Source organism: Leptosomus discolor, unplaced genomic scaffold (genome assembly GCF_034619465.1).
Source record: "Leptosomus discolor isolate bLepDis1 unplaced genomic scaffold, bLepDis1.hap2 HAP2_SCAFFOLD_33, whole genome shotgun sequence".
Lineage (NCBI taxonomy): Eukaryota > Metazoa > Chordata > Aves > Leptosomiformes > Leptosomidae > Leptosomus > Leptosomus discolor.
In genome coordinates, this window is record NW_028237861.1 from 1,005,688 (window position 1) to 1,025,793 (window position 20,106).

Here is a 20,106-nt window from a genome sequence, read left to right on the forward strand (position 1 = left end):
AAATCTATATATTTGGCTTTTCCTCTAGATGTTGGGCTTTACATCTAGATATCTGCTTTACCTCTAGATGTTGGGTTTTACTTCTAGATATTGGTATTTAACTCTAGATTTTGGGCGTTAGATCTAGAATTTGGGCTTTACATCTAGATTTTGGGCTTTAGATCTAGAAGTTGGGCTTTACATCTAGACTTTGGGCTTTACGTCTAGATATTGGGCTTTACCTCTAGATTTTGGGTTTTATATCTATATATTTGGCTTTTCCTCTAGATGTTGGGCTTTACCCCTAGGTATCTGGATTTACCTGTAGATGTTGGGCTTTACCTCTAGATTTTGCGTTTTCCATCTGGATTTTTGGCTTCGCTCTAGAATCTGGGCTTTACCTCCAGACGTTGGGCTTTACCACTAGATGTTGGGTTTTACCTCTAGATGTTGGTCTTAAGGTCTAGATATTGGACTTTACCTCTAGATGTAGGGTTTTACATCTAGATGTTTTGCTTTACATTTAGATGTTGGTCTTTATCTCTAGATGTTGTGTTATACCTCTATATGTTGTGCTTCACCTCTAGATGTTAGGCTTTACCTCTAGATGTTTGGATTACATCTAGATGTTTTGCTTTACATTTAGATGTTCGGCTTTATCTCTAGATTTTGGGTTTTAAATCTATATATTTGGCATATCTCTAGATTTTGGGCTCTAACTCTAGGTATTGGTATTTACCTCTAGATTTTGGACTTTAACTCTGGAAGTTGGGGTTTACCCCTAGATGTTGGGTTTTAACTCTAGAATTTGGGTTTGAAATCTATATATTTGGCTTTTCCTCTAGATGTTGGGCTTTACCTTTAGATATCTGGCTTTACCTCTAGATGTTGGGTTTTACCTCTAGATATTGGTCTTTACCTCGAGATTTTGGGTGTTAGATCTAGAATTTGGGCTTTACATCTAGATTTTGGGCTTTAGATCTAGAAGCTGGTCTTTACATCTAGATTTTGGGCTTTACGTCTAGATATTGGGCTTTACCTCTAGATTTTGGGTTTTAAATGTATATATTTGGCTTTTCCTCTAGATGTTGGGCTTTACCCCTAGATATCTGGCTTTACCTCTAAATGTTGGGCTTTACCTCTAGATTTGGGGTTTTACATCTAGATGTTTGCCTTCACCTCTGTAAGTTGGGCTTTACCTGCAGACATTGGGCTGTAGGACTAGATGATGGGCTTTACCTCCAGACGTTGGACTTTACCTCTAGATATCTGGCTTTACCTCTAGATGTTGGGTTTTACCTCTAGCTATTGGTATTTACCTCTAGATGTTGGGCTTTAGATCTAGAAGTTGTGCTTTTCATCTAGATTTTGGGTTTACGTCTAGATATTGGGCTTTACCTCTGGATTTTGGGTTTTATATCGATATATTTAGCTTTTCCTCTAGTTGTTGGCCTTTACCCCTAGATATCTGGATTTACCTGTAGATGTTGGGCTTTACCTCTAGATTTTGGGTTTTCCATCTGTATTTTTGGCTTCCCTCTAGAATCTGGGCTTTACCTCCAGACGTTGGGCTTTACCTCTAGATGTTGGTCTTTAGGTCTAGATATTGGACTTTACCTCTAGATGTAGGGTTTTACATCTAGATGTTTTGCTTTACATTTAGATGTTGGTCTTTATCTCTAGATGTTGGGTTATACCTCTATATGTTGTGCTTCACCTCTAGATGTTAGGCTTTACCTCTAGATGTTTGGATTACATCTAGATGTTTTGCTTTACATTTAGATGTTCGGCTTTATCTCTAGATTTTGGGTTTTAAATCTATATATTTGGCTTTTCCTCTAGATGTTGGGCTTTACCGGCAGATATCTGGCTTTACGTCTAGATGTTGGGCTTTACCTCTAGAAGTTGGGCTTTAACTCTAGACTTTGGGCTTTACCTCAAGACGTTCGGCTTTAACTCTAGCTGTTGGGCTTTACCTCTACATTTTGGGCCTTACCTCTAGAAGTTGGGGGTTATATCTATATGGTTGGATTTAACTGTAGATGTCAGGCCTTAACACTTGATTTTGGAATTCACCTCTAGATGTTAGGCTTTACATCTAGATTCTGGGCTTTCCCTCTAGATGTTGGGCTTTAACTCTAGATTTTGGGCTTTACTCGAAAGGATGCGCTTTAACTCTAGATATTCGGCTTTACCTCTAGAAGTTGGGTTTTACATCTAGATGTTTGGCTTTAACTGTAGGTGTCAGGCTTTAACACTAGATATTGGAATTCACCTCTAGATCTTAGTCTTTACCTCTACATGTTGGGCTTTACCTCTAGAGTATTTGGCTTTAGATCTAGCAATTGGGCTTTACATCTAGATTTGGGGCTTATGCTCTAGATGTTGGGCTTTATCTCCAGATTTTGGATTTTAAATCTATATATCTGGCTCTATCTCTAGATGTTGGGCTTTATCTCTAGATTTTGGGCTCTAACTCTAGGTATTGGTGTTTACCTCTAGATTTTGGACTTTAACTCTGGAAGTTGGGCTTTACCTCTAGATGTTGGGATTTAACTCTAGAATTTGGGTTTGAAATCTATATATTTTGCTTTTCCTCTAGATGTTGGGCTTTACCTCTAGATATCTGGCTTTACCTCTAGATCTTGGGTTTTACCTCTAGATATTGGTCTTTACCTCTAGATTTTGGGTGTTAGATCTAGAATTTGGGCTTTACATCTAGATTTTGGGCTTTAGGTCTAGATATTGGGCTTTACCTCTAGATTTTGGGTTTTAAATCTATATATTTGGCTTTTCCTCTAGATGTTGGGCTTTACCTCTAGATTTTGGGTTTTACATCTAGATGTTTGCCTTCACCTCTGTATGTTGGGCTTTACCTGCAGACATTGGGCTGTAGGACTAGATGATGGGCTTTACCTCTAGAAGTTGGGCTTTACATCTAGATTTTGGGCTTTACCTCTAAATGATGCACTTAAACTCTAAATATTGGGCCTTACCTCTAGATGTTGGGCTTTAGGTTTAGAAGTTGGGCTTTACATCTATATTTTGGGCTTTAGATCTAGAAGTTGGGCTTTACATCTAGATTTTGGGCTTTAGATCTAGAAGTTGGGCTTTACATCTAGACTTTGGGCTTTACGTCTAGATATTGGGCTTTAGCTCTAGATTTTGGGTTTTAAATCTATATATTTGGCTTTTCCTCTAGATGTTGGGCTTTACCTATAGATTTTGGGTTTTACATCTAGATGTTTGCCTTCACCTCTGTAAGTTGGGCTTTACCTGCAGACATTGGGCTGTAGGACTAGATGATGGGCTTTACCTCCAGACGTTGGGCTTTACCTCTAGATATCTGGCTTTACCTCTAGATGTTGGGTTTTACCTCTAGCTATTGGTATTTACCTCTAGATGTTGGGCTTTAGATCTAGAAGTTGTGCTTTTCATCTAGATTTTGGGCTTTACGTCTAGATATTGGGCTTTACCTCTAGATTTTGGGTTTTATATCTATATATTTGGCTTTTCCTCTAGATGTTGGGCTTTACCGTCAGATATCTGGCTTTACGTCTAGATGTTGGGCTTTACCTCTAGAAGTTGGGCTTTAACTCTAGACTTTGGGCTTTACCTCAAGACGTTCGGCTTTAACTCTAGCTGTTGGGCTTTACCTCTAGATTTTGGGCCTTACCTCTAGAAGTTGGGGGTTATATCTATATGGTTGGATTTAACTGTAGATGTCAGGCCTTAACACTTGATTTTGGAATTCACCTCTAGATGTTAGGCTTTACATCTAGATTCTGGGCTTTCCCTCTAGATGTTGGGCTTTAACTCTAGATTTTGGGCTTTACTCGAAAGGATGCGCTTTAACTCTAGATATTCGGCTTTACCTCTAGAAGTTGGGTTGTACATCTAGATGTTTGGCTTTAACTGTAGGTGTCAGGCTTTAACACTAGATATTGGAATTCACCTCTAGATCTTAGTCTTTACCTCTACATGTTGGGCTTTACCTCTAGAGTATTTGGCTTTAGATCTAGCAATTGGGCTTTACATCTAGATTTGGGGCTTTACCTCTAGATGTTGGGCTTTACCTCCAGATTTTGGATTTTAAATCTATATATCTGGCTTTATCTCTAGATGTTGGGCTTTATCTCTAGATTTTGGGCTCTAACTCTAGGTATTGGTGTTTACCTCTAGATTTTGGACTTTAACTCTGGAAGTTGGGCTTTACCTCTAGATGTTGGGATTGAACTCTAGAATTTGGGTTTGAAATCTATATATTTTGCTTTTCCTCTAGATGTTGGGCTTTACCTCTAGATATCTGGCTTTACCTCTAGATGTTGGGTTTTACCTCTAGATATTGGTCTTTACCTCGAGATTTTGGGTGTTAGATCTAGAATTTGGGCTTTACATCTAGATTTTGGGCTTTAGGTCTAGATATTGGGCTTTACCTCTAGATTTTGGGTTTTAAATCTATATATTTGGCTTTTCCTCTAGATGTTGGGCTTTACCTCTACATTTTGGGTTTTACATCTAGATGTTTGCCTTCACCTCTGTCAGTTGGGCTTTACCTGCAGACATTGGGCTGTAGGACTAGATGATGGGCTTTTCCTCTAGAAGTTGGGCTTTACATCTAGATTTTGGGCTTTACCTATAAATGATGTGCTTAAACTCTAAATATTGGGCTTTACCTCTAGATGTTGAGCTTTAGATTTAGAAGTTGGGATTTACATCTATATTTTGGGCTTTAGATCTAGAAGTTGGGCTTTACATCTAGACTTTGGGCTTTACATCTAGATATTGGGCTTTACCTCTAGATTTTGGGTTTTATATCTATATATTTGGCTTTTCCTCTAGATGTTGGGCTTTACCCCTAGATATCTGGATTTACCTGTAGATGTTGGGCTTTACCTCTAGATTTTGGTTTTTCCATCTGGATTTTTGGCTTCTCTCTAGAATCTGGGCTTTACCTCCAGACGTTGGGCTTTACCACTAGATGTTGGGTTTTACCTCTAGATGTTGGTCTTTAGGTCTAGATATTGGACTTTACCTCTAGATGTAGGGTTTTACATCTAGATGTTTTGCTTTACATTTAGATGTTGGTCTTTATCTCTAGATGTTGGGTTATACCTCTATAAGTTGTGCTTCACCTCTAGATGTTAGGCTTTCCCTCTAGATGTTTGGATTACATCTAGATGTTTTGCTTTACATTTAGATGTTCGGCTTTATCTCTAGATTTTGGGTTTTAAATCTATATATTTGGCATATCTCTAGATTTTGGGCTCTAACTCTAGGTATTGGTATTTACCTCTAGATTTTGGACTTTAACTCTGGAAGTTGGGGTTTACCCCTAGATGTTGGGATTTAACTCTAGAATTTGGGTTTGAAATCTATATATTTTGCTTTTCCTCTAGATGTTGGGCTTTACCTCTAGATATCTGGCTTTACCTCTAGATGTTGGGTTTTACCTCTAGATATTGGTCTTTACCTCGAGATTTTGGGCGTTAGATCTAGAATTTGGGTTTACATCTAGATGTTGGGCTTTAGATCTAGAAGTTGAGCTTTACATCCAGATTTTGGTCTTTAAATCTATATATTTGGCTTTTCCTCTAGATGTTGGGCTTTACCCCTAGATATCTGGATTTACCTGTAGATGTTGGGCTTTACCTCTAGATTTTGGTTCTTACATCTGGATTTTTGGCTTCTCTCTAGAATCTGGGCTTTACCTCCAGACGTTGGGCTTTACCACTAGATGTTGGGTTTTACCTCTAGATGTTGGTCTTTAGGTCTAGATATTGGACTTTAACTCTAGATGTAGGGTTTTACATCTAGATGTTTTGCTTTACATTTAGATGTTGGTCTTTATCTCTAGATGTTGTGTTATACCTCTATATGTTGTGCTTCACCTCTAGATGTTAGGCTTTACCTCTAGATGTTTGGATTACATCTAGATGTTTTGCTTTACATTTAGATGTTCAGCTTTATCTCTAGATTTTGGGTTTTAAATCTATATATTTGGCTTTTCCTCTAGATGTTGGGCTTTACATCTAGATATCTGCTTTACCTCTAGATGTTGGGTTTTACTTCTAGATATTGGTATTTAACTCTAGATTTTGGGCGTTAGATCTAGAATTTGGGCTTTACATCTAGATTTTGGGCTTTAGATCTAGAAGTTGGGCTTTACATCTAGACTTTGGGCTTTACGTCTAGATATTGGGCTTTACCTCTAGATTTTGGGTTTTATATCTATATATTTGGCTTTTCCTCTAGATGTTGGGCTTTACCCCTAGGTATCTGGATTTACCTGTAGATGTTGGGCTTTACCTCTAGATTTTGCGTTTTCCATCTGGATTTTTGGCTTCGCTCTAGAATCTGGGCTTTACCTCCAGACGTTGGGCTTTACCACTAGATGTTGGGTTTTACCTCTAGATGTTGGTCTTAAGGTCTAGATATTGGACTTTACCTCTAGATGTAGGGGTTTACATCTAGATGTTTTGCTTTACATTTAGATGTTGGTCTTTATCTCTAGATGTTGGGTTATACCTCTATATGTTGTGCTTCACCTCTAGTTGTTAGGCTTTACCTCTAGATGTTCGGATTACATCTAGATGTTTTGCTTTACATTTAGGTGTTCGGCTTTATCTCTAGATTTTGGGTTTTAAATCTATATATTTGGCATATCTCTAGATTTTGGGTTCTAACTCTAGGTATTGGTGTTTACCTCTAGATTTTGGACTTTAAATCTGGAAGTTGGGGTTTACCCCTAGATGTTGGGATTTAACTCTAGAATTTGAGTTTGAAATCTATATATTTTGCTTTTCCTCTAGATGTTGGGCTTTACCTCTAGATATCAGGCTTTAACTCTAGATGTTGGGTTTTACCTCTAGATATTGGTCTTTATCTCTAGATTTTGGGCGTTAGATCTAGAATTTGGGTTTACATCTAGATGTTGGGCTTTAGATCTAGAAGTTGAGCTTTACATCCAGATTTTGGTCTTTAAATCTATATATTTGGCTTTTCCTCTAGATGTTGGGCTTTACCCCTAGATATCTGGATTTACCTGTAGATGTTGGGCTTTACCTCTAGATTTTGGTTCTTACATCTGGATTTTTGGCTTCTCTCTAGAATCTGGGCTTTACCTCCAGACGTTGGGCTTTACCACTAGATGTTGGGTTTTACCTCTAGATGTTGGTCTTTAGGTCTAGATATTGGACTTTAACTCTAGATGTAGGGTTTTACATCTAGATGTTTTGCTTTACATTTAGATGTTGGTCTTTATCTCTAGATGTTGTGTTATACCTCTATATGTTGTGCTTCACCTCTAGATGTTAGGCTTTACCTCTAGATGTTTGGATTACATCTAGATGTTTTGCTTTACATTTAGATGTTCAGCTTTATCTCTAGATTTTGGGTTTTAAATCTATATATTTGGCTTTTCCTCTAGATGTTGGGCTTTTCCCCTAGATATCTGGCTTTACCTCTAGATGTTGGGCTTTACCTCTAGGTTTTGGGTTTTAAATATATATATATTTGGCTTTTCCTCTAGAGGTTGGGCTTTACCTCTAGATTTTGGGTTTTACATCTAGATGTTTGCCTTCACCTCTGTATGTTGGGCTTTACCTGCAGACATTGGGCTGTAGGACTAGATGATGGGCTTTACCTCTAGAAGTTGGGCTTTACATCTAGATTTTGGGCTTTACCTTTAAATAATGCACTTAAACTCTAAATATTGGGCCTTACCTCTAGATGTTGGGCTTTAGGTTTAGAAGTTGGGCTTTACATCTATATTTTGGGCTTTAGATCAAGAAGTTGGGCTTTACATCTAGATTTTGGCCTTTACGTCTTGATATTGGGCTTTACCTCTAGATTTTGGGTTTTAAATCTATATATTTGGCTTTTCCTCTAGATGTTGGTGTTTACCCCTAGATATCTGGCTTTACCTCTAGATGTTGGGCTTTACCTCTAGATTTTGAGTTTTAAATATATATATATTTGGCTTTTCCTCTAGATGTAGGGCTTTACCTCTAGATTTGGGGTTTTACATCTAGATGTTTGCCTTCACCTCTGTAAGTTGGGCTTTACCTGCAGACATTGGGCTGTAGGACTAGATGATGGGCTTTACCTCTAGAAGTTGGGCTTTACATCTAGATTTTGGGCTTTACCTCCAAATGGTGCGCTTAAACTCTAAATATTGGGCTTTACCTCTAGATGTTGGGCTTTAGATTTAGAAGTTGGGCTTTACATCTAGATTTTGGGCTTTACGTCTAGATATTGGGCTTTACCTCTAGATTTTGGGGTTTATATCTATATATTTGGCTTTTCCTCTAGATGTTGGGCTTTACCTCTAGATTTTGGGTTTTACATCTAGATGTTTGCCTTCACCTCTGTCAGTTGGGCTTTACCTGCAGACATTGGGCTGTAGGACTAGATGATGGGCTTTACCTCTAGAAGTTGGGCTTTACATCTAGATTTTGGGCTTTACCTCCAAATGGTGCGCTTAAACTCTAAATATTGGGCTTTACCACTAGATGTTGGGCTTTAGATTTAGAAGTTGGGCTTTACATCTATATTTTGGGCTTTAGATCTAGAAGTTGGGCTTTACATCTAGATTTTGGGCTTTACGTCTAGATATTGGTCTTTACCTCTGGATTTTGGGTTTTACATCTAGATGTTTGCCTTCACGTCTGTAAGTTGGGCTTTACCTGCAGACATTGGGCTGTAGGACTAGATGATGGGCTTTACCTCGAGACGTTGGGCTTTACCTCTAGATATCTGGCTTTACCTCTAGATGTTGGGATTTACCTCTAGATATTGGTCTTTATCTCTAGATTTTGGGCGTTAGACCTAAAAGTTGTGCTTTTCATCTAGATTTTGGGCTTTACGTCTAGATATTGGGCTTTACCTCTAGATTTTGGGTTTTATATCTATATATTTGGCTTTTCCTCTAGATGTTGGGCTTTGCCCCTAGATATCTGGATTTACCTGTAGATGTTGGGCTTTACCTCTAGATTTTGGGTTTTCCATCTGGATTTTTGACTTCTCTCTAGAATCTGGGCTTTACCTCCAGAATTTGGGCTTTACCACTAGATGTTGGGTTTTACCTCTAGATGTTGGTCTTTAGGTCTAGATATTGGACTTTACCTCTAGATGTAGGGTTTTACATCTAGATATTTTGCTTTACATTTGGATGTTGGTCTTTATCTTTAGATGTTGGGTTATACCTCTATATGTTGTGCTTCACCTCTAGTTGTTAGGCTTTACCTCTAGATGTTTGGATTACATCTAGATGTTTTGCTTTACATTTAGGTGTTCGGCTTTATCTCTAGATTTTGGGTTTTAAATCTATATATTTGGCATATCTCTAGATTTTGGGTTCTAACTCTAGGTATTGGTGTTTACCTCTAGATTTTGGACTTTAACTCTGGAAGTTGGGGTTTACCCCTAGATGTTGGGATTTAACTCTAGAATTTGAGTTTGAAATCTATATATTTTGCTTTTCCTCTAGATGTTGGGCTTTACCTCTAGATATCAGGCTTTAACTCTAGATGTTGGGTTTTACCTCTAGATATTGGTCTTTATCTCTAGATTTTGGGCGTTAGATCTAGAATTTGGGTTTACATCTAGATGTTGGGCTTTAGATCTAGAAGTTGAGCTTTACATCCAGATTTTGGTCTTTAAATCTATATATTGGGCTTTTCCTCTAGATGTTGGGCTTTACCCCTAGATATCTGGATTTACCTGTAGATGTTGGGCTTTACCTCTAGATTTTGGTTCTTACATCTGGATTTTTGGCTTCTCTCTAGAATCTGGGCTTTACCTCCAGACGTTGGGCTTTACCACTAGATGTTGGGTTTTACCTCTAGATGTTGGTCTTTAGGTCTAGATATTGGACTTTAACTCTAGATGTAGGGTTTTACATCTAGATGTTTTGCTTTACATTTAGATGTTGGTCTTTATCTCTAGATGTTGTGTTATACCTCTATATGTTGTGCTTCACCTCTAGATGTTAGGCTTTACCTCTAGATGTTTGGATTACATCTAGATGTTTTGCTTTACATTTAGATGTTCAGCTTTATCTCTAGATTTTGGGTTTTAAATCTATATATTTGGCTTTTCCTCTAGATGTTGGGCTTTACATCTAGATATCTGCTTTACCTCTAGATGTTGGGTTTTACTTCTAGATATTGGTATTTAACTCTAGATTTTGGGCGTTAGATCTAGAATTTGGGCTTTACATCTAGATTTTGGGCTTTAGATCTAGAAGTTGGGTTTTACATCTAGACTTTGGGCTTTACGTCTAGATATTGGGCTTTACCTCTAGATTTTGGGTTTTATATCTATATATTTGGCTTTTCCTCTAGATGTTGGGCTTTACCCCTAGGTATCTGGATTTACCTGTAGATGTTGGGCTTTACCTCTAGATTTTGCGTTTTCATCTGGATTTTTGGCTTCGCTCTAGAATCTGGGCTTTACCTCCAGACGTTGGGCTTTACCACTAGATGTTGGGTTTTACCTCTAGATGTTGGTCTTAAGGTCTAGATATTGGACTTTACCTCTAGATGTAGGGTTTTACATCTAGATGTTTTGCTTTACATTTAGATGTTGGTCTTTATCTCTCATGTTGGGTTATACCTCTATATGTTGTGCTTCACCTCTAGATGTTAGGCTTTACCTCTAGATGTTTGGATTACATCTAGATGTTTTGCTTTACATTTAGATGTTCGGCTTTATCTCTAGATTTTGGGTTTTAAATCTATATATTTGGCATATCTAGATTTTGGGCTCTAACTCTAGGTATTGGTATTTACCTCTAGATTTTGGACTTTAACTCTGGAAGTTGGGGTTTACCCCTAGATGTTGGGTTTTAACTCTAGAATTTGGGTTTGAAATCTATATATTTGGCTTTTCCTCTAGATGTTGGGCTTTACCTTTAGATATCTGGCTTTACCTCTAGATGTTGGGTTTTACCTCTAGATATTGGTCTTTACCTCGAGATTTTGGGTGTTAGATCTAGAATTTGGGCTTTACATCTAGATTTTGGGCTTTAGATCTAGAAGCTGGTCTTTACATCTAGATTTTGGGCTTTACGTCTAGATATTGGGCTTTACCTCTAGATTTTGGGTTTTAAATGTATATATTTGGCTTTTCCTCTAGATGTTGGGCTTTACCCCTAGATATCTGGCTTTACCTCTAAATGTTGGGCTTTACCTCTAGATTTGGGGTTTTACATCTAGATGTTTGCCTTCACCTCTGTAAGTTGGGCTTTACCTGCAGACATTGGGCTGTAGGACTAGATGATGGGCTTTACCTCCAGACGTTGGGCTTTACCTCTAGATATCTGGCTTTACCTCTAGATGTTGGGTTTTACCTCTAGCTATTGGTATTTACCTCTAGATGTTGGGCTTTAGATCTAGAAGTTGTGCTTTTCATCTAGATTTTGGGTTTACGTCTAGATATTGGGCTTTACCTCTGGATTTTGGGTTTTATATCGATATATTTAGCTTTTCCTCTAGTTGTTGGCCTTTACCCCTAGATATCTGGATTTACCTGTAGATGTTGGGCTTTACCTCTAGATTTTGGGTTTTCCATCTGGATTTTTGGCTTCCCTCTAGAATCTGGGCTTTACCTCCAGACGTTGGGCTTTACCTCTAGATGTTGGTCTTTAGGTCTAGATATTGGACTTTACCTCTAGATGTAGGGTTCTACATCTAGATGTTTTGCTTTACATTTAGATGTTGGTCTTTATCTCTAGATGTTGGGTTATACCTCTATATGTTGTGCTTCACCTCTAGATGTTAGGCTTTACCTCTAGATGTTTGGATTACATCTAGATGTTTTGCTTTACATTTAGATGTTGGGCTTTATCTCTAGATTTTGGGTTTTAAATCTATATATTTGGCTTTTCCTCTAGATGTTGGGCTTTATCTCTAGATTTTGGGCTCTAACTCTAGGTATTGGTGTTTACCTCTAGATTTTGGACTTTAACTCTGGAAGTTGGGCTTTACCTCTAGATGTTGGGATTGAACTCTAGAATTTGGGTTTGAAATCTATATATATTGCTTTTCCTCTAGATGTTGGGCTTTACCTCTAGATATCTGGCTTTACCTCTAGATGTTGGGTTTTACCTCTAGATATTGGTCTTTACCTCGAGATTTTGGGTGTTAGATCTAGAATTTGGGCTTTACATCTAGATTTTGGGCTTTAGGTCTAGATATTGGGCTTTACCTCTAGATTTTGGGTTTTAGGTCTAGATATTGGGCTTTACCTCTAGATTTTGGGTTTTAAATCTATATATTTGGCTTTTCCTCTAGATGTTGGGCTTTACCTCTAGATTTTGGGTTTTCCATCTGGATTTTTGGCTTCTCTCTAGAATCTGGGCTTTACCTCCAGACGTTGGGCTTTACCACTAGATGTTGGGTTTTACCTCTAGATGTTGGTCTTTAGGTCTAGATATTGGACTTTACCTCTAGATGTAGGGTTCTACATCTAGATGTTTTGCTTTACATTTAGATGTTGGTCTTTATCTCTTGATGTTGGGTTATACCTCTATATGTTGTGCTTCACCTCTAGATGTTAGGCTTTACCTCTAGATGTTTGGATTACGTCTAGATGTTTTGCTTTACATTTAGATGTTCGGCTTTATCTCTAGATTTTGGGTTTTAAATCTATATATTTGGCTTTTCCTCTAGATGTTGGGCTTTACCGTCAGATATCTGGCTTTACGTCTAGATGTTGGGCTTTACCTCTAGAAGTTGGGCTTTAACTCTAGACTTTGGGCTTTACCTCAAGACGTTCGGCTTTAACTCTAGCTGTTGGGCTTTACCTCTAGATTTTGGGCCTTACCTCTAGAAGTTGGGGGTTATATCTATATGGTTGGATTTAACTGTAGATGTCAGGCCTTAACACTTGATTTTGGAATTCACCTCTAGATGTTAGGCTTTACATCTAGATTCTGGGCTTTCCCTCTAGATGTTGGGCTTTAACTCTAGATTTTGGGCTTTACTCTAAAGGATGCGCTTTAACTCTAGATATTCGGCTTTACCTCTAGAAGTTGGGTTTTACATCTAGATGTTTGGCTTTAACTGTAGGTGTCAGGCTTTAACACTAGATATTGGAATTCACCTCTAGATCTTAGTCTTTACCTCTACATGTTGGGCTTTACCTCTAGAGTATTTGGCTTTAGATCTAGCAATTGGGCTTCACATCTAGATTTGGGGCTTTAGCTCTAGATGTTGGGCTTTACCTCCAGATTTTGGATTTTAAATCTATATATCTGGCTTTATCTCTAGATGTTGGGCTTTATCTCTAGATTTTGGGCTCTAACTCTAGGTATTGGTGTTTACCTCTAGATTTTGGACTTTAACTCTGGAAGTTGGGCTTTACCTCTAGATGTTGGGATTTAACTCTAGAATTTGGGTTTGAAATCTATATATTTTGCTTTTCCTCTAGATGTTGGGCTTTACCTCTAGATATCTGGCTTTACCTCTAGATGTTGGGTTTTACCTCTAGATATTGGTCTTTACCTCGAGATTTTGGGTGTTAGATCTAGAATTTGGGCTTTACATCTATATTTTGGGCTTTAGGTCTAGATATTGGGCTTTACCTATAGATTTTGGGTTTTAAATCTATATATTTGGCTTTTCCTCTAGATGTTGGGCTTTACCTCTAGATGTTGGGCTTTAGATTTAGAAGTTGGGCTTTAGATCTATATTTTGGGCTTTAGATCTAGAAGTTGGGCTTTACATCTAGATTTTGGGCTTTAGATCTAGAAGTTGGGCTTTACATCTAGACTTTGGGCTTTACGTCTAGATATTGGGCTTTACCTCTAGATTTTGGGGTTTACATCTAGATGTTTGCCTTCACCTCTGTAAGTTGGGCTTTACCTGCAGACATTGGGCTGTAGGACTAGATGATGGGCTTTACCTCTAGAAGTTGGGCTTTACATCTAGATTTTGGGCTTTACCTATAAATGATGTGCTTAAACTCTAAATATTGGGCTTTACCTCTAGATGTTGGGCTTTATATTTAGAAGTTGGGCTTTACATCTATATTTTGGGCTTTAGATCTAGAAGTTGGGCTTTACATCTAGATTTTGGGCTTTAGATCTAGAAGTTGGGCTTTACATCTAGACTTTGGGCTTTACGTCTAGATATTGGGCTTTACCTCTAGATTTTGGGGTTTACATCTAGATGTTTGCCTTCACCTCTGTAAGTTGGGCTTTACCTGCAGACATTGGGCTGTAGGACTAGATGATGGGCTTTACATCTAGATTTTGGGCTTTACCTCTAGATGTTGGGATTGAACTCTAGAATTTGGGTTTGAAATCTATATATTTTGCTTTTCCTCTAGATGTTGGGCTTTCCCTCTAGATATCTGGCTTTAGCTCTAGATGTTGGGTTTTACCTCTAGATATTGGTCTTTACCTCTAGATTTTGGGTGTTAGATCTAGATTTTGGGCTTTACATCTAGATTTTGGGCGTTAGATCTAGAAGTTGGGCTTTACATCTAGATTTTGGGCTTTACGTCTAGATATTGGGCTTTACCTCTAGATTTTGGGTTTTAAATCTATATATTTGGCTTTTCCTCTAGATGTTAGGCTTTACCTCTAGATTTTGAGTTTTACATCTAGATGTTTGCCTTCACCTCTGTAAGTTGGGCTTTACCTGCAGACATTGGGCTGTAGGACTAGATGATGGGCTTTACCTCTAGATGTTGGGCTTTATATTTAGAAGTTGGGCTTTACATCTATATTTTGGGCTTTAGATCTAGAAGTTGGGCTTTACATCTAGATATTGGGCTTTACGTCTAGATATTGGGCTTCACCTCTAGGTTTTGGGGTTTAGATCTATATATCTGGCTTTATCTCTAGGTGTTGGGCTTTATCTCTAGATTTTTGGTTTTAAATCTATATATTTGGCTTTTCCTCTAGATGTTGGGCTTTACCTCTAGATATCTGGCTTTACCTCTAGATGTTGGGGTTTACCTCTAGATATTGGTCTTTATCTCTAGATTTTGGGCGTTAGATCTAGAATTTGGGCTTTACATCTAGATTTTGGGCTTTAGATCAAGAAGTTAGGCTTTACATCTAGATTTTGGCCTTTACGTCTTGATATTGGGCTTTACCTCTAGATTTTTGGTTTTATATCTATATATTTGGCTTTTCCTCTAGATGTTGGCCTTTACCGCTAGATATCTGGCTTTACATCCAGATGTTGGGCTTTACCTCTAGATTTTGGTTTTTAAATATATATATATTTGGCTTTTCCTCTAGACGTTGGGCTTTACTTCTAGATTTGGGGTTTTACATCTAGATGTTTGCCTTCACCTCTGTAAGTTGGGCTTTACCTGCAGACATTGGGCTGTAGGACTAGATGATGGGCTTTACCTCCAGATGTTGGGCTTTACCTCTAGATATCTGGCTTTATCTCTAGATGTTGGGTTTTACTTCTAGCTATTGATCTTTACCTCTAGATGTTGATCTTTAGATCTAGAAGTTGTGCTTTTCATCTAGATTTTGGGCTTTATGTCTAGATATTGGGCTTTACCTCTAGATTTTGTGTTTTATATCTATATATTTGGCTTTTCCTCTAGATGTTGGGCTTTACCCCTAGATATCTGGATTTACCTGTAGATGTTGGGCTTTACCTCTAGATTTTGGGTTTTCCATCTGGATTTTTGGCTTCTCTCTAGAATCTGGGCTTTACCTCCAGACGTTGGGCTTTACCACTAGATGTTGGGTTTTACCTCTAGATGTTGGTCTTTAGGTCTAGATATTGGACTTTACCTCTAGATGTAGGGTTTTACATCTAGATGTTTTGCTTTACATTTAGATGTTGGTCTTTATCTCTAGATGTTGGGTTATACCTCTATATGTTGTGCTTCACCTCTAGATGTTAGGCTTTACCTCTAGATGTTTGGATTACATCTAGATGTTTTGCTTTACATTTAGGTGTTCGGCTTTATCTCTAGATTTTGGGTTTTAAATCTATAAATTTGGCTTTTCCTCTAGATGTTGGGCTTTACCTCTAGAGTATTTGGCTTTAGATCTAGCAATTGGGCTTTACATCTAGATTTGGGGCTTTAGGTCTAGATGTTGGGCTTTACCTCCAGATTTTGGATTTTAAATCTATATATCTGGCTTTATCTCTAGATGTGGGCTTTATCTCTAGATTTTGGGCTCTAACTCTAGGTATTGGTGTTTACCTCTAGATTTTGGACTTTAACTCTGGAAGTTGGGCTTTACCTCTAGATGTTGGGATTGAACTCTAGAATTTGGGTTTGAAATCTATATATTTTGCTTTTCCTCTAGACGTTGGGCTTTACCTCTAGATATCTGGCTTTACCTCTAGATGTTGGGTTTTACCTCTAGATATTGGTCTTTATCTCTAGATGTTGGGCTTTAGATCTAGAATTTGGGCTTTACATCTAGATTTTGGGCTTTAGATCAAGAAGCTGGGCTTTACATCTAGATTTTGCCCTTTACGTCTTGATATTGGGCTTTACCTCTAGATTTTGGGGTTTAAATCTATATATTTGGCTTTTCCTCTAGATGTTGGCCTTTACCCCTAGATATCTGGCTTTACCTCTAGATGTTGGGCTATACCTTTAGATTTTGGGTTTTACATCTATATATATTTGGCTTTTCCTCTAGATGTTGGGCTTTACCTCTAGATTTCGGGTTTTACATCTAGATGTTTGCCTTCACCTCTGTAAGTTGGGCTATACCTGCAGGCATTGGGCTGTAGGACTAGATGATGGGCTTTACCTCCAGACATTGCGCTTTACCTCTAGATATCTGGCTTTACCTCTAGATGTTGGGTTTTACCTCTAGATATTGGTCTTTACCTCTAGATGTTGGGCTTTAGATCTAGAAGTTGTGCTTTTCATCTAGATTTTGGGCTTTACGTCTAGATATTGGGCTTTACCTCTAGATTTTGGGTTTTATATCTATATATTTGGCTTTTCCTCTAGATGTTGGGCTTTACCCCTAGATATCTGGATTTACCTGTAGATGTTGGGCTTTACCTCTAGATTTTGGGTTTTCCATCTGGATTTTTAGCTTCTCTCTAGAATCTGGGCTTTACCTCCAGAAGTTGGGCTTTACCACTAGATGTTGGGTTTTACCTCTAGATGTTGGTCTTTAGGTCTAGATATTGGACTTTACCTCTAGATGTAGGGTTTTACATCTAGATGTTTTGCTTTACATTTAGATGTTGGTCTTTATCTCTAGATGTTGGGTTATACCTCTATATGTTGTGCTTCACCTCTAGATGTTAGGCTTTACCTCTAGATGTTTGGATTACATCTAGATGTTTTGCTTTACATTTAGATGTTGGGCTTTATCTCTAGATTTTGGGTTTTAAATCTATATATTTGGCTTTTCCTCTAGATGTTGGGCTTTACCGTCAGATATCTGGCTATACGTCTAGATGTTGGGCTTTACCTCTAGAAGTTGGGCTTTAACTCTAGACTTTGGGCTTTACCTCAAGACGTTCGGCTTTAACTCTAGCTGTTGGGCTTTACCTCTAGATTTTGGGCCTTACCTCTAGAAGTTGGGGGTTATATCTATATGGTTGGATTTAACTGTAGATGTCAGGCCTTAACACTTGATTTTGGAATTCACCTCTAGACGTTAGGCTTTACATCTAGATTCTGGGCTTTCCCTCTAGATGTTGGGCTTTAACTCTAGATTTTGGGCTTTACTCTAAAGGATGCGCTTTAACTCTAGATATTCGGCTTTACCTCTAGAAGTTGGGTTTTACATCTAGATGTTTGGTTTTAACTGTAGGTGTCAGGCTTTAACACTAGATATTGGAATTCACCTCTAGATCTTAGTCTTTACCTCTACATGTTGGGCTTTACCTCTAGAGTATTTGGCTTTAGATCTAGCAATTGGGCTTTACATCTAGATTTGGGGCTTTAGCTCTAGATGTTGGGCTTTACCTCCAGATTTTGGATTTTAAATCTATATATCTGGCTTTATCTCTAGATGTTGGGCTTTATCTCTAGATTTTGGGCTCTAACTCTAGGTATTGGTGTTTACCTCTAGATTTTGGACTTTAACTCTGGAAGTTGGGCTTTACCTCTAGATGTTGGGATTGAACTCTAGAATTTGGGTTTGAAATTTATATATATTGCTTTTCCTCTAGAAGTTGGGCTTTACCTCTAGATATCTGGCTTTACCTCTAGATGTTGGGTTTTACCTCTAGATATTGGTCTTTACCTCTAGATTTTGGGTGTTAGATCTAGAATTTGGGCTTTACATCTAGATTTTGGGCTTTAGATCTAGAAGTTGGGCTTTACATCTAGATTTTGGGCTTTAGGTCTAGATATTGGGCTTTACCTCTAGATTTTGGGTTTTAAATCTATATATTTGGCTTTTCCTCTAGATGTTGGGCTTTACCTCTAGATTTTGGGTTTTCCATCTGGATTTTTGGCTTCTCTCTAGAATCTGGGCTTTACCTCCAGACGTTGGGCTTTACCACTAGATGTTGGGTTTTACCTCTAGATGTTGGTCTTTAGGTCTAGATATTGGACTTTACCTCTAGATGTAGGGTTTTACATCTAGATGTTTTGCTTTACATTTAGATGTTGGTCTTTATCTCTAGATGTTGGGTTATACCTCTATATGTTGTGCTTCACCTCTAGATGTTAGGCTTTACCTCTAGATGTTTGGATTACATCTAGATGTTTTGCTTTACATTTAGATGTTCGGCTTTATCTCTAGATTTTGGGTTTTAAATCTATATATTTGGCTTTTCCTCTAGATGTTGGGCTTTACCGTCAGATATCTGGCTTTACGTCTAGATGTTGGGCTTTACCTCTAGAAGTTGGGCTTTAACTCTAGACTTTGGGCTTTACCTCAAGACGTTCGGCTTTAACTCTAGCTGTTGGGCTTTACCTCTAGATTTTGGGCCTTACCTCTAGAAGTTGGGGGTTATATCTATATGGTTGCATTTAACTGTAGATGTCAGGCCTTAACACTTGATTTTGGAATTCACCTCTAGACGTTAGGCTTTACTTCTAGATTCTGGGCTTTCCCTCTAGATGTTGGGCTTTATCTCTAGATTTTGGGCTCTAACTCTAGGTATTGGTGTTTACCTCTAGATTTTGGACTTTAACTCTGGAAGTTGGGCTTTACCTCTAGATGTTGGGATTGAACTCTAGAATTTGGGTTTGAAATTTATATATATTGCTTTTCCTCTAGAAGTTGGGCTTTACCTCTAGATATCTGGCTTTACCTCTAGATGTTGGGTTTTACCTCTAGATATTGGTCTTTACCTCTAGATTTTGGGTGTTAGATCTAGAATTTGGGCTTTACATCTAGATTTTGGGCTTTAGGTCTAGATATTGGGCTTTACCTCTAGATTTTGGGTTTTAAATCTATATATTTGGCTTTTCCTCTAGATGTTGGGCTTTACCTCTAGATTTTGGGTTTTCCATCTGGATTTTTGGCTTCTCTCTAGAATCTGGGCTTTACCTCCAGACGTTGGGCTTTACCACTAGATGTTGGGTTTTACCTCTAGATGTTGGTCTTTAGGTCTAGATATTGGACTTTACCTCTAGATGTAGGGTTCTACATCTAGATGTTTTGCTTTACATTTAGATGTTGGTCTTTATCTCTAGATGTTGGGTTGTACCTCTATATGTTGTGCTTCACCTCTAGATGTTAGGCTTTACCTCTAGATGTTTGGATTACATCTAGATGTTTTGCTTTACATTTAGGTGTTCGGCTTTATCTCTAGATTTTGGGTTTTAAATCTATATATTTGGCTTTTCCTCTAGATGTTGGGCTTTACCGTCAGATATCTGGCTTTACGTCTAGATGTTGGGCTTTACCTCTGGAGTATTTGGCTTTAGATCTAGCAATTGGGCTTTACATCTAGATTTGGGGCTTTACCTCTAGATGTTGGGCTTTACCTCCAGATTTTGGTTTTTAAATCTATATATCTGGCTTTATCTCTAGATGTGGGCTTTATCTCTAGATTTTGGGCTCTAACTTTAGGTATTGGTGTTTACCTCTAGATTTTGGACTTTAACTCTGGAAGTTGGGCTTTACCTCTAGATGTGGGATTGAACTCTAGAATTTGGGTTTGAAATCTATATATTTTGCTTTTCCTCTAGATGTTGGGCTTTACCTCT